Below are 12,699 nucleotides of genomic sequence, written 5' to 3' on the forward strand. Positions count from 1 at the left end.
GTGAGTTTGAAATGTGTATTTTTTACTCTCTCAAATATGTGTGTTTGTTTTTCTAAATATCCTTTATATAAAAACAGTGAAGCTCAAACAGCAGCAGCTTTAGTTTCAGTCCTGTGTCGGCAAATGGGTTTTATTCAAAATCACCACGAATTTTTTTTTCGTTTTGTTGTTTGGTTATTATTGGTCCAAGATTTACATTTCAAACTGTTTACTTCAGTAAACCTTCACCTTAATCTGTGACAAACTCTGTTTGTGTTGTTCTTCAGGTGTGTTTCTGATTCAGATGAAGTGAAGTCAGTGTCTGTGATGGAGGGAGATTCAGTCTCTCTACAGACTAACACTGAACTACAGACAAATGATGAGGTATTCTGGACATGTGGACACTCAGAGACTCGTATAGCTGAAATTGATAAAGACACTGGAAGATTCTTCCACATGTGATGTTCTTGATGGGAGATTCAGAGACAGACTGAAGCTGGATCATCAGACTGGATCTCTGATCATCACAAACACCAGAAACACAGACTCTGAAGTGTATGAAGTAACCATCAGAAGTAGGAAAGAGACCATGTACAGATTCAGTGTCTCTGTTACTGTCTCTGGTGAGTCAGATTTACAGTGTTATTTTGCTGCTGGTCTTCATAATAATGATTCACAAATAATGATTTATTTAAAATCACATTTATTGATGCATTTTTTGTTAAGTCTATTATTTTTCTTTTGCTCATTATTGTGGGGGCTTCCCAGCTAGAATTTTTTGTTCTAAACATGTTCTAAGAACTTACCCATGGATTGTTCTAACAATGTTTTTAAGGGGTAGTTTTATTTTTGCTCCCAGAACGTTCTCTCAAAAGATGGGATAACGTTCTCTAAAAACATTCCTAAAAATATTTAATTAATACATTATTAAATTTTATGCATTTAGCACAGTGGCATAGCCACGGGTGTGCCAGGGTGTGCCTGTGCCACCCACACCTAAAAATAGATGCAGAATTATTTTTTATAGTCTCAATAAAACATTTTTTACTAAACGTGGGCTATGGTTGTTTACTTAGAAAATCAACCCTTTCACGCGTAAGTTACAAATATTTTAACTGACCCTTGTTTCCATGGCGACGCGTCATGATCGTCACGTGACAAACCGCAGCCACAAACGTTTTTAGTTTTTCATTTTTTATTAAAATATATACACAAACTTGCTTGCCATGTCAACTATCTGATATTTCCGATTTTTTCGTTTAAAAAATTTATAAATGATCTTGATCTATAACGAGATGAGCGCTGCAGTTCAGAGTCCTGTCAGCCGGATTTTACGCACAGCACTTGAATTCCACAGTTTCTCCCAAAATACATGAAAGTAAGTTGCTGTTGAACTGGACGAAGAATAGAGTAAACTTTATTGTTCTGCTACGTGTGTCTGATATATGAAATAAAACACGTCTGCAAATTACATTTGATTAGATAGTTTTTGCTGCTTCCATAGACATCAGTGTGTATTTTACAAACTACCAATGTATTGTTTTACTAGTGATTATGTATATTTAAATGTATGTAACCTAAAATAAACATTATGTGGTTGAAAACACTGCATTAATTGTGATAAATGACAAGCGCTGAGCGCGTCCGTCTCTGGCTCAGTGCAGAGCCATATAGAGTGAGAGTTGCGACAACTCCATTGACTCCAATGGAACGCTTTTTTTACAGCAATGGCGGCTCGTGGAGCCTCTAAATAGTTCCCGGAAGTAGCAGCAAACCGATGCCGCGCCGTAGAGATGCAGCGGAACAAACCGTTCGCGACGCACTTTTAACAGGTAAGACGTTTAAATAATAAGATTGAATATTATCAGTACATCTTAATAACAATAAATTGCCAATTAAAACCTTCTAGTAGATTATCACTCATTAATGAGTAGATTTAAGGTTGTTATCAGATAACTAACAGATTAGGCTAAGATTGGAGCTGAATAAAGTTAGTAACGAACACCCTATTAATTGTAAAATCTGTTCTCAAAATTCCAGTTTCATCCATCGTGTTTGCAATTAGAAAAAAGAGTATAAACATATTTTTTGCATGGTGGGGAAAGTTAGCTAACGTTACATAGCCAATTACGTTAGTTCAATATAACGTGTGACAGCGGTGAGTGGAAGTGGTAAAAACGAGGTTATAAAGTTTGTTCCTTATTACACGTATTAAATTACTTAATAATAAAATGCACCCTATTGGTATACATTTAGAGTGAATTGAGTTTGCAAAAACATTGGTGCAGTGTTTTTAGTCATTGTGATTCATTTACTATTACCTGTCTATATTATTTAATAATACTGTATTATATACTTAAACTTGTTAGTGTATAAAAGTAACATACTGTATCATTCTGTGGGTGCTGGTGGGTGGAGGATTAGTGGTGCCACTGAACTGTTCTGGGATGGAGCATCAGTGAGGATGCAGGTCAGGAGAGCTGAGGGGACCTTTTTTTTTTATAGCTAAATTTTCATTATTTTTCTTAGTGCTGCCTTTGCATTGTGTGATTATTATTTTTTTTTTTGTCTCTTAAATTTTTTGAATAGACCCAGGTAACTGGCTGATGGTTCACTGGAATGCTGACTGGCTGCTGACTGACTTGCTGCTGGTTGACTGGGCAGTGTCACCTGTCCCTGTCTCTCCTCTCTAGCCATGTCCTTTTTCTTCACTCTCACTTTCCCTTCTCTGAGTGTCCTCGTTCTTTTTTCCTCAACCTTTAAAACTGATAGAGGTAGAATACATGGTTTTGCTAATTTTAAATATTGAAAATATCAAATCACTTTACTTCAACTAGTACGAGTTTGTACTTATTATATATGAATCACCTGAAATAACATAGCTGTAATCAGCAGCCATTTCTTGTATGTTCACAGGTCTAGGGGTGCATCGTTGAGCAGGGCCCTCCTCTTTTTGACCACAGGACGATGTACAAGATTGTGGGAATAGCATCTGACCTCAGCCTACTCTTGAATTTTTTGGTCATGACAAATTGCTTTGCCGCAATTTGTCTGCATACTGACTTCAGTTTAGTTTCCACACACACCTTTTTTTTTGTCTACCCACATACAGTACATATCACATGGTGGTTAAATGCACAGTTATATGTAACACTGATGATCCCTGCAATGTCTCACCATGAGTCTCAGCTCCCTGGGTTTTGCAAGGCTTTGCTTGTTCCTTATTTCTAGTAAAACATTGTCAATTTAAAAAGTACAAATAAATTTAAGTATAATTACCTAACAATTTTTGTTGTTGTAATTTTTATTTGTATTTAGATTGCTCCTGCTGACTTGAGCCAACCATTATTTTCTCCTCTCTATGTCAGCTGGGAAGACATACATTCGCACACCTTCCTCTGACCGAGTGGAGCATCCCCATGCAGCACAGCAACCATGGTGGAGACTATGCAAGGACAACATTAAAGAAAGGACACATACAAAATGCTTGTCATGCTATTAAATTTATTAGATATGTATTCATGAATTGCTGTAAATAGTTAATTGTATAATTACAATTTAAAATAACTGTTTTCTATTTTAAAATGGAATATACTCCTGTGATGCCAAGCTGAATTTTCAGCATCATTACTTTTGAATGGCAGTGTACATGTTTATATACGAGTATGCTTAAGTTGTTTTAAACCTGAATATATGTGTACATGAATAAGTATTGTAAGAATTATACTAGATATAATAGGTATATTATTTATAATACATACTTATATTACTATATGTAATTGTAAGAATTATAAACAGTAAGCTTCATTTTACATTTATTTAACATGCTAATTACAGCTGCTAACAGTTAATTGATCCATAGTGCGGTGCGAGCTGAAAATCACCTGTCACCAGCCTGTCTCTGTACTACCTGAAAGTCATCAATATGACATGAGTTAACATTAGATCAGTGAAAAAAGGACAATATGTAACGTAAAAAGGCAACAGCAATCCGTGTTTATACAACTTAACGTTAGCCTCAAATACGTTTTTAAAAAAACGGTAATTGAACACTAATCCTCAATATTACCCGATTTGATATTTTAAAAACAACATCGCTGTAACTACATACTCATGCTACATACATATGTCAGTGTGTTGTATAAATATATAAATAAATGCATTTATTGACTCCTTATTACCAGAAATCGCAGTTCTGTCACTCTACTCTATCAGTTTGAATGGCCGCCAACGCACTTCCTGGAACTATTTGAAGTCTACACGAATCACGTGACAACCAAACATTTCGAACTTCCGTTGTCGCAACTCTCTCTCTATATGGCTCTGGCTCAGTGCAGCCAACGCGCTAAAGCTGTTTGAATCTGACAGTTCTGTGACGTCACTGAACATTCTAAATCATACTCTCAGGGACACAGAATAAGAATCCAATATATGGTGCAATAATGCTCAAAATGTTAAAATGTAATTTACATTTTAAATTATTTTTGTTAAAATATATCTGCTGACATTTGGACTGCCAACCAATCAGCAAACAGCAGCTGACTGTGACCCCAGCAGTCTATGATATAAACAGAACATTTTTGATTGCACATTGCTAGCTAGCAATATGTCACAGAGCTCCTTTCTTGATTTTTTTTTAGCAAAAAAACTTGGCTTGATGGACAGCCGGACACAAGGCCAAACGTTACACCTGATGAGGATGTTTCTCCCTCACCGGGCCCAACATCAACAGACAGTGTTGCCAGATTGGAAATGTCCAAGTATCGTACCAGAAGTTCAAAATTATCGTATTTGGAAGAAAATTATTACATTTAACAATTAACTACATTTTGACACGACCTGCAAATTACCACTAGGAGTATGGTTGGACGGAAGCAGTGCAACCAAAATACTATCCCATAATTTTGCACAGTAATCTGACAATAAATGTGGCACACCCAGATTTTCATATGCACACCCAGAGTCTCTTTTCTGGCTACGCTACTGGTTCAAATGAAGAAAAAAAAGAGGATAAAACTCCAGCAGAAGGACATAGTTCACATTAAGAGGAGCATCCAGCAGTTCCAGCAGGACATACAGAAGATCAGGTCACAGCTGTATTCATACTTTTGCATTTGTTATTATTATTATTATAATTATTACTCCTCCTTTGCAGAAATTAATTTAAACACATATCTAAATAATATTAATATATAATAATAATAATGATAATAATAATAACTAAAAATTTCTCCCTTTCAGGGTGGCCGCAGGTTCTTAAAAAGTGGTAAATGTAACTTGTTTATATCTGTAGACACGCTGTGATAGATGTGTGTGGGATTAATGGGAGGATTATATCTTAAGGTTACTGAAATATTTCAGAAAACATATTGTAATGTCATTAAAGACATGAGAAGACAATTACCCATAGAAGGTCAATTAGACAATACAGTGTATCATCAATATTATCAGCTGATGAAAATCCTCTTTATTTCATGATAATAGATCCTGTTTTCACCTCATTCATTACACTGATGACTTCAGATCTGTTCATTGACACATTAAGATCATTTTATTGCTGTCAAGATCAGAAAACAACACGGTTATCAGTTATTGTGACATTACAAGATGAAACTATCACAACAGCATTTATTCATTAGTCTGTGATAAACCATGTTTCATATAAAACACACATTCAGTTCAACTCAATTCAGTGGTGGTTTATTTGTACCTTGCAAATTTGTAAAATGATATTTCTATGTTTATTCTTTCACTTTTTTAATTCTTACATTGTTTATATTTGGCATCTTTTAATTGTGTTTTTTTTGTTATATATTTATGTGTCTGTATATTAATGAAAGAGAAGATGAATAATAATAAAAATACTTTTTTTTATTAGCTTACAAGTACGAGCATCAAAGCATCATGAAGAAGATAAATCTGCAGAGAACAGAGTTTACTGAAGAACAGAGAGAACATGAGAGATCTAGAACCCTGCAGAACCAAACACACTGAAGAACAAACAGCTTGTGTTTATTCTTCATCCTTCAGTGATGAGACTGAAAAATGTTTGTGTGTGTATATATATATATATATATATATATATATATATATATATATATATATATATAAATATATATATATATATGTGTGTGTGTGTGTGTGTGTGTGTGGATTTCATCAGTGGCGGGTCACATGTTCACTCCTACTATGATGATTCTGATTTTATTACATTCTGTGTAAACGGTGATTTATAACGGATCAGTAACAACAAGATCACAGTTGAAGTTCACACAGTCTGTCTGAGAGAGAATCTCCTGGAGAAATCAAAACAAATGAACACAACTGCACACAGAAGAAACATAAAACTGTAACTTAGTTCTTATATTTATAACATACAGCCCAGTTAAGCAACATGACACGACCAAGAGAGTGAAGTTTCCCTGGAAACCATGATTGAAAATTTGACATTTTAAAGTGTTAAAACGAATAGTTCATATATATTTTAGTTCAATATTTGATATATTGTCAAAGTTGACTGTTTTTGCTCCATTTATGTGATATATAAAATAAAATAAAAACAAACAAATTTAAAGCATAAGCAACTCTTTATTACCACATTCAGTGTTATAGAAAAGTACCACCATGACAACAATTTGAAACCAGAAATGCATCATGTAACTGTAAGAATAAATAATATTTATAATAAAAAATAATAATAAGTATTATTATTACACCCATTTGTAAGGAAGGTTGTAAATGAGCGAATTACTCTAGACAATGCTGTCACGTCACGGGGCAATCATGTTTGGGTCAAACTGTAATACTCTGCTTCACAATGGTAAGGTACTGCCTAAATTTCTGCCGTACTCATTGAATATCTGTCCATGTGAGAACAGATAAACGTCGATCTCTCTCATCTCTCACACTTTTTACAGTCTAATGATTGAGATTCGAGTCTCAAACAAGATCTTTCTTCTGTGTTCCTGGGGTTTATCTTCATCAGATCCAGAAATGTTTCTGTCTAAAAGCACATATATCTACATCACAGCAACCAGAGATGATAAATTCAGAAAATAAGATGAAAATAACTGGACATTTTCTATTTGTATGTAGAAACTGGAAGTTTATTATAATTAATTGAGTTCTGAACTAATTCAGTGAATCATACATTTCATATATCTTAATTATTCATCATAAACTACAGAATAACTGAATAAATCATTCAATCTGAATTCATAGACTATTGCTGTAATGAAAGAAATGTAATTACGTTTCTTCAAATAAAAACAGGACTGCATATAATTCTGTTATATAGCATATAATCATTACCTTTCAGACTGATATGTTTGTCTTGGATTATTTGATATGATTTGTCATTATTCATTAACCCTTCAGAGTAGTCAAATGTATCAGAAGGAGGTGAATGGAGCAGATTGAGAGGGAGAATGTGAAGAAACAGCAGGTGGCGCTAGTGCACTGTTTTAGTTTGGGATCTGCTGTTAGAAGGAAGAAGAAGGAGAAAGCAGGTGTGTTTGTGCTTCACATTCCTGTCCAGTTGGTGGCGCTGATGCACGAGATCTGTTGTTAACTGGACTTTGATTTTCTCCAAGATGAAGTCGTGTCAGGTGACAAACATCAATCGTGAAGATCGCACAGGTGTTTAACAGCGATCACAAACCGAAAGTGTTGGAAAGACTTCTGGATTCTGTTCCTGCAGCACAAGATCGTCTGAACTACTGCAAGTAAGTCTGAATACTTTCACCATTACACTTATTTAGGAGAATGATGAACGCTTTTCAGAGCTGGATGAAGCGTGATTTGTTCAGTTATAACTTATACCTGTCTGTCGCCGAAGTAAACCACCGAGAAACAGAAACATTTGTTCCTCTGAACTCTCATGATCTTGATCTGATTGTCATGTCCAGGTCATGATGAGCATCTGATCGTCTTCAGAGACACAAAGATCTCAGTGTTGAGCTGTTCATCTGCAGTATGTCAGAGAAGAGAGGAAAGATGAGTCTCTCACACAAACAGAGGTAAGACTGAGTCTGTTTTCAGAGAATCATTTTAAACACTGCTGCACTTTCAGAGGATTGCTGGAAAAAACACAACCTTAACAAACTTTGTGTTATATTTACGTATCATTTGCAGAACTTTGGAGTTTCATAATGCTCTCATTAAAAAAAAAGATATTTTAAAAATAACCAATAGATGATAAATATCTCATAACTGAAAATCAAAATCATAATTTACAGTCATTTTACAGTCGCTCTTCAGCACTGGGTCTGTACTTAAGTCAATTATTCCACATCAGTGACTTCAGTTTTAGGTCAGACATAAAAAATTACTCCACACTTAATTTAAAGGGTCATATGATGCTTTTTATTGTTTTAATCTTTCTTTAGTGTGTAATATAACTGTTTGTGTAAGATCTTCAAAGTTACAAAGGTCACAGTCTCCTGTAAAGTGATTTATTCTGTCTAACAGAGAACACTGATCCAGAAATGATTAAAAGTCCTTGACTGAAGTCCAGATATTAATTTCACAAATGTCTGCATCACAAAGTAAATTATTAACGTAATGCTGTTCAAAGGTTTACACAAAGAGAAGACGAGGCTTCAGTGAGTTTTAGTGTTGTCAATCATGTTGTGGAGACGCTGTGTGTTTGGATGAGAAAGCAAACCCTCTTTGTTTGGATTCAGTGTTTAAGATTTATTAATAACTCTGTTCCTGAGCCGTACGACCCAAAGGTTAGCTTGTGTACAGCACACTTTATGAAGCTACAGTGCATTTTCTCCCAGCTTCCTGTGTACAACATCAGATATACACACCTAAATACACTGTACATAAAATACAATAAACCACACCTAAATACACTGTACATAAAATACAATAAACCACAGCTAAATACACTGTACATAAAATACAATAAACCACACCTAAATACACTGTACATAAAATACAATAAACCACACCTAAATACACTGTACATAAAATACAATAAACCTAACCTAAATAATTGTATTTTATGTTGACACTTCAGGACATATAGTTGTTACAGTGAAGAAGAAAAAATATAACTTTATGAGATTGTATCTGAAAGATTAGAGAGTTGCAAAATAAAAGCTTATCTCTGAAAGGTTCAGCCCAGACTTGGACTCTGAGTCCAACAGATACGGTAATTATTACAACGACATTGTTACTTTTATTATTATTACACCCAATAAACAAAGTGGTGATTTTTTAAAATAGCATCATATGCTCTCTTAAATTGAAGTATGCTAACAGAACTGTGTAGCGTTGAAACTTCTGTTCTCCATTTTAGTCAAAAAAAAGAAAATGCAAAAGAAGTTTCTCTTCTCTCTTTGTGTCATTAGTGTAAGATCAGGATCACATGTGTCTGTGAAGAGTGACCGGTCAAAGGATGATAACATACCAGACTTCAGTGAGAAACAAACATCTATCAAAAGGTATTTATTATCTTTAACATTATAATGTTGTGTTGGCTTATTTCTCCACTAAGATGCTTATGATAGAAATGAATGAAATAAAACAATAAATCACTGATTTCCTCTTTATTGAACTCCGTCTGGAGCTTCTTTCCAGTAACACAATCAAACAAGCAGACACAAGGAGGTATAAATTAACCATGAAAAATACATCATGCAGCCAAACATGAATATGTCTTTCCATCGGTCCATAGTCATAGATGAACAAATGCATGTCAATACTGTGCTTCATTACCATCCTCAACAGTGAAGCTCTTTAAATGAGACTGAAGGAGCTCCTGTAGTAAAGTGTTTTGTTCTTTGTGTCATTAGTGTAAGATCAGACTCACATGTGTCCAGCTCTGTGTCTGTCAAGAGTGACCGGTCAAAGGATGATCCACTAAACTTCAGTGAAGAAACAACATCACGAACCAAACGGTATTTGATGCGTTTCTTATTTCTGTTTAAACATAGACTGTGTCAGAAAGTGTGTCAGTGAATAATTATCATAAAACCTATAGTCCATACATTTATCACAGTATTGTTTTTCTCTTTGCTAAAATGTTTACAAGATATTTTGGTCATATTTCTTATTTTATTTACTATCAGGCTTCAGTATGAAACATTAGATCCAGATTTACAGTCTCACAGGAACCACAATAATTTTACAGACAGTCTCCTGCAGATCTTCCAGGTAATAAACATGTTTTCAAGAGCATTTAATAATAATATTCAATAAGAATGTGACAGAACTTTTATTTCAATTTTTTCTTTTTAAGAACCTATAAAATAAGAATTAAAGTCTATTTTTATTCATATTTACAGCAAATTACTGTTTGTTTCAACTTGATTTTTGATGAATATGTTTAATTACTGAATAAATAATTTTGACCGAATATAGATGAAGCTTTTTTTTTCTGTCATTCATTCTTGTCTTTTTTGTAGGATCTTGAGAGCAAAATAATCACATTTCTGAAGAAAGAACTGGAAAAGTGTAAGAAAATATTACAAAAAGAGGACATGCAATACTTTGTGAAGGACTTTAATGAGAACAGATGCAGTATGAAAGAAGCAGCTCTTGATCTCACGCTCTACTTCCTGAGAGAGATGAAGCAAGATGAAGCTGCTGACACTCTAGAAGGTAAGAGACTCGTAATCATCTGTCAGATTGTCACTTATAAATGTAGAGAGAAAATATGATTAAACAATATCTGTATTTTTGTTTCTGTTTAGATGAACTGTTCTTCATTCATCAGCTAAAGTGTAGCCTAAAGAAGAAGTATCAATGTGTGTTTGAAGGAATTGCAAAGCAAGGAGACTCTACACTTCTGAAGAACATCTACACAGATCTCTATATCACTCAGGGTTGTAGTGAACAGGTCAATACTGAACATGAGGTGAGACAGATTGAAGTTGCTTCCAGACGTCATGAATCACAGGAGATACAGGTTGAGTGCAAACATTTGTTCGAAGCACCTGAACAAGACAAGCAGATCAGAACTGTACTGACAAAAGGAGTTGCTGGCATCGGAAAATCAGTCTCTGTGCAGAAGTTTGTTCTGGATTGGGCCGAAGGAAAAGAAAATCAAGATATCAGCTTCATATTTCCTCTTCCATTCAGAGAGATGAACTTAAAGGAGCAAGAAAAACTAAGTTTGATGGACCTTATAACTCAGTTTTTCCCAGAGACAAAAGGACTGAACCTTACAAGAAGAAATCAATTCAAAGTCTTGTTCATTCTTGATGGATTGGATGAATGTCGACTTCCTGTAAACTTTAAGGATAATGAGACGTGGTCTGATGTTTCATCACCAGCCTCTCTGGATGTTCTCCTGACGAACCTCATCAAGGGAAATCTGCTTCCTTCTGCTCTCATCTGGATCACCAGCAGACCAGCAGCTGCCAGTAAGATTCCTCCTGACTGTATCGACCGGCTGACAGAGATACGAGGATTCAATGATGCACAAAAGGAGGAGTACTTAAGAAAAAGATTCACGGATGAGAATCAGGCCAAAGAAATCATTGATCATGTTAAACAATCAAAGAGTCTCTTTATCATGTGCCACATCCCAGTCTTCTGCTGGATTTCAGCCACTGTTCTCCAGAACATTTTAGAGGAGAAAAGAAATAATGTTGTGAAAAACAATCAGGGTGATGATGCCTCCAAAACACTGCAGGAGTCAAATACTGAAGACACTCCTAAGACTCTGACACAAATGTACACGCACTTCCTCAGATTTCAGATCCAGCAGAGCAGACGAAAGTATGATGGAGAACATACACCAGATGTTTCCTGAGATAAAGATGCCATCTTTTCACTGGGGAAACTGGCATTTGATCAGCTGGAAAGAAACAATGTGATCTTCTATGACACAGATCTGGAAGCTTGTGGTATTGACGTCTATAAGGCATCAGTGTACTCAGGCATGTGTACCCAGATCTTTAAGGAGGAAACAGGGATCACTCTTGGTACCATGTACTGCTTTGTTCACCTGAGCATTCAAGAGTTTATTGCAGCAATTTATGTGCATCTGTTTCTAGACATAAAGAAGAAAAGTATATTTGTTCATGAGTCTGCAAAATGGAAATATAAAAGTAAAAACATGGTTGATTTGCTCAAGACTGCAGTGGACAAGGCACTAGAGAGTGATAATGGACACCTGGATCTTTTTCTTCGATTCCTCCTTGGTTTGTCACTCCAGTCCAATCAGAGACTCTTACAGGGTCTGTTGAAACAGAAAAATAGAAATGAGCAGAGCAAAGAGGAAATAGTTCAGTACATCAAGCAGAAATTGGAATCTAATCTGTCTCCAGAGAGATCCATCAATCTGTTCTACTGTCTGAATGAACTGAACGACCAAACTCTGGTAAAAGACATTCAGACCCACCTTAGCAAAGGAAGTCTCTCATCTGCTGATCTTTCACCTGCCCAGTGGTCTGCTTTGGTCTTTGTGTTGTTGACATCAGAGGAGGAGCTGGAGGAGTTTGAGCTTCAGAAATTCAAGAAATCAGACGAGTGTCTCATTAGATTATCAGCAGTCATCAAAACCTCCAAAAGAGCTCTGTAAGTCATTTTAATATATTTTAGCATTTTTTGTTCTCATCTTAAAATTATATTAATCTACACTGATACATAGCAAGCTTGGACAACTCTGATTTAGTGAGTGAGTGACATGACATACAGCCAAGTATGGTGACCCATACTCAGAATTTTTTAACTGCATTTAACCCATCCAAAGTGTACACACAG

At 35.3% G+C, this 12,699-nt stretch overlaps 1 long non-coding RNA gene across 3 annotated transcripts; it reads left to right on the forward strand.

The window, feature by feature from the left end:
* Positions 1 to 569: 569 nt before the first annotated feature.
* On the forward strand, positions 570 to 9,908 carry LOC113040456 (uncharacterized). Of its 3 annotated transcripts, XR_003275229.1 has the most exons (6): positions 588 to 602; positions 7,357 to 7,487; positions 7,572 to 7,703; positions 7,887 to 7,997; positions 9,339 to 9,431; positions 9,783 to 9,908. It is a non-coding gene; the product is annotated as an uncharacterized LOC113040456 (long non-coding RNA). The 3 variants fall into 3 exon arrangements; XR_003275228.1 differs by having other exon boundaries at positions 570 to 602; positions 7,357 to 7,703; XR_003275230.1 differs by lacking the exon at positions 7,357 to 7,487 and having other exon boundaries at positions 586 to 602.
* The last annotated feature ends 2,791 nt before the right edge of the window (positions 9,909 to 12,699 follow it).

Source organism: Carassius auratus, chromosome 22 (assembly GCF_003368295.1).
Source record: "Carassius auratus strain Wakin chromosome 22, ASM336829v1, whole genome shotgun sequence".
NCBI classification, from domain to species: Eukaryota; Metazoa; Chordata; class Actinopteri; order Cypriniformes; family Cyprinidae; genus Carassius; species Carassius auratus.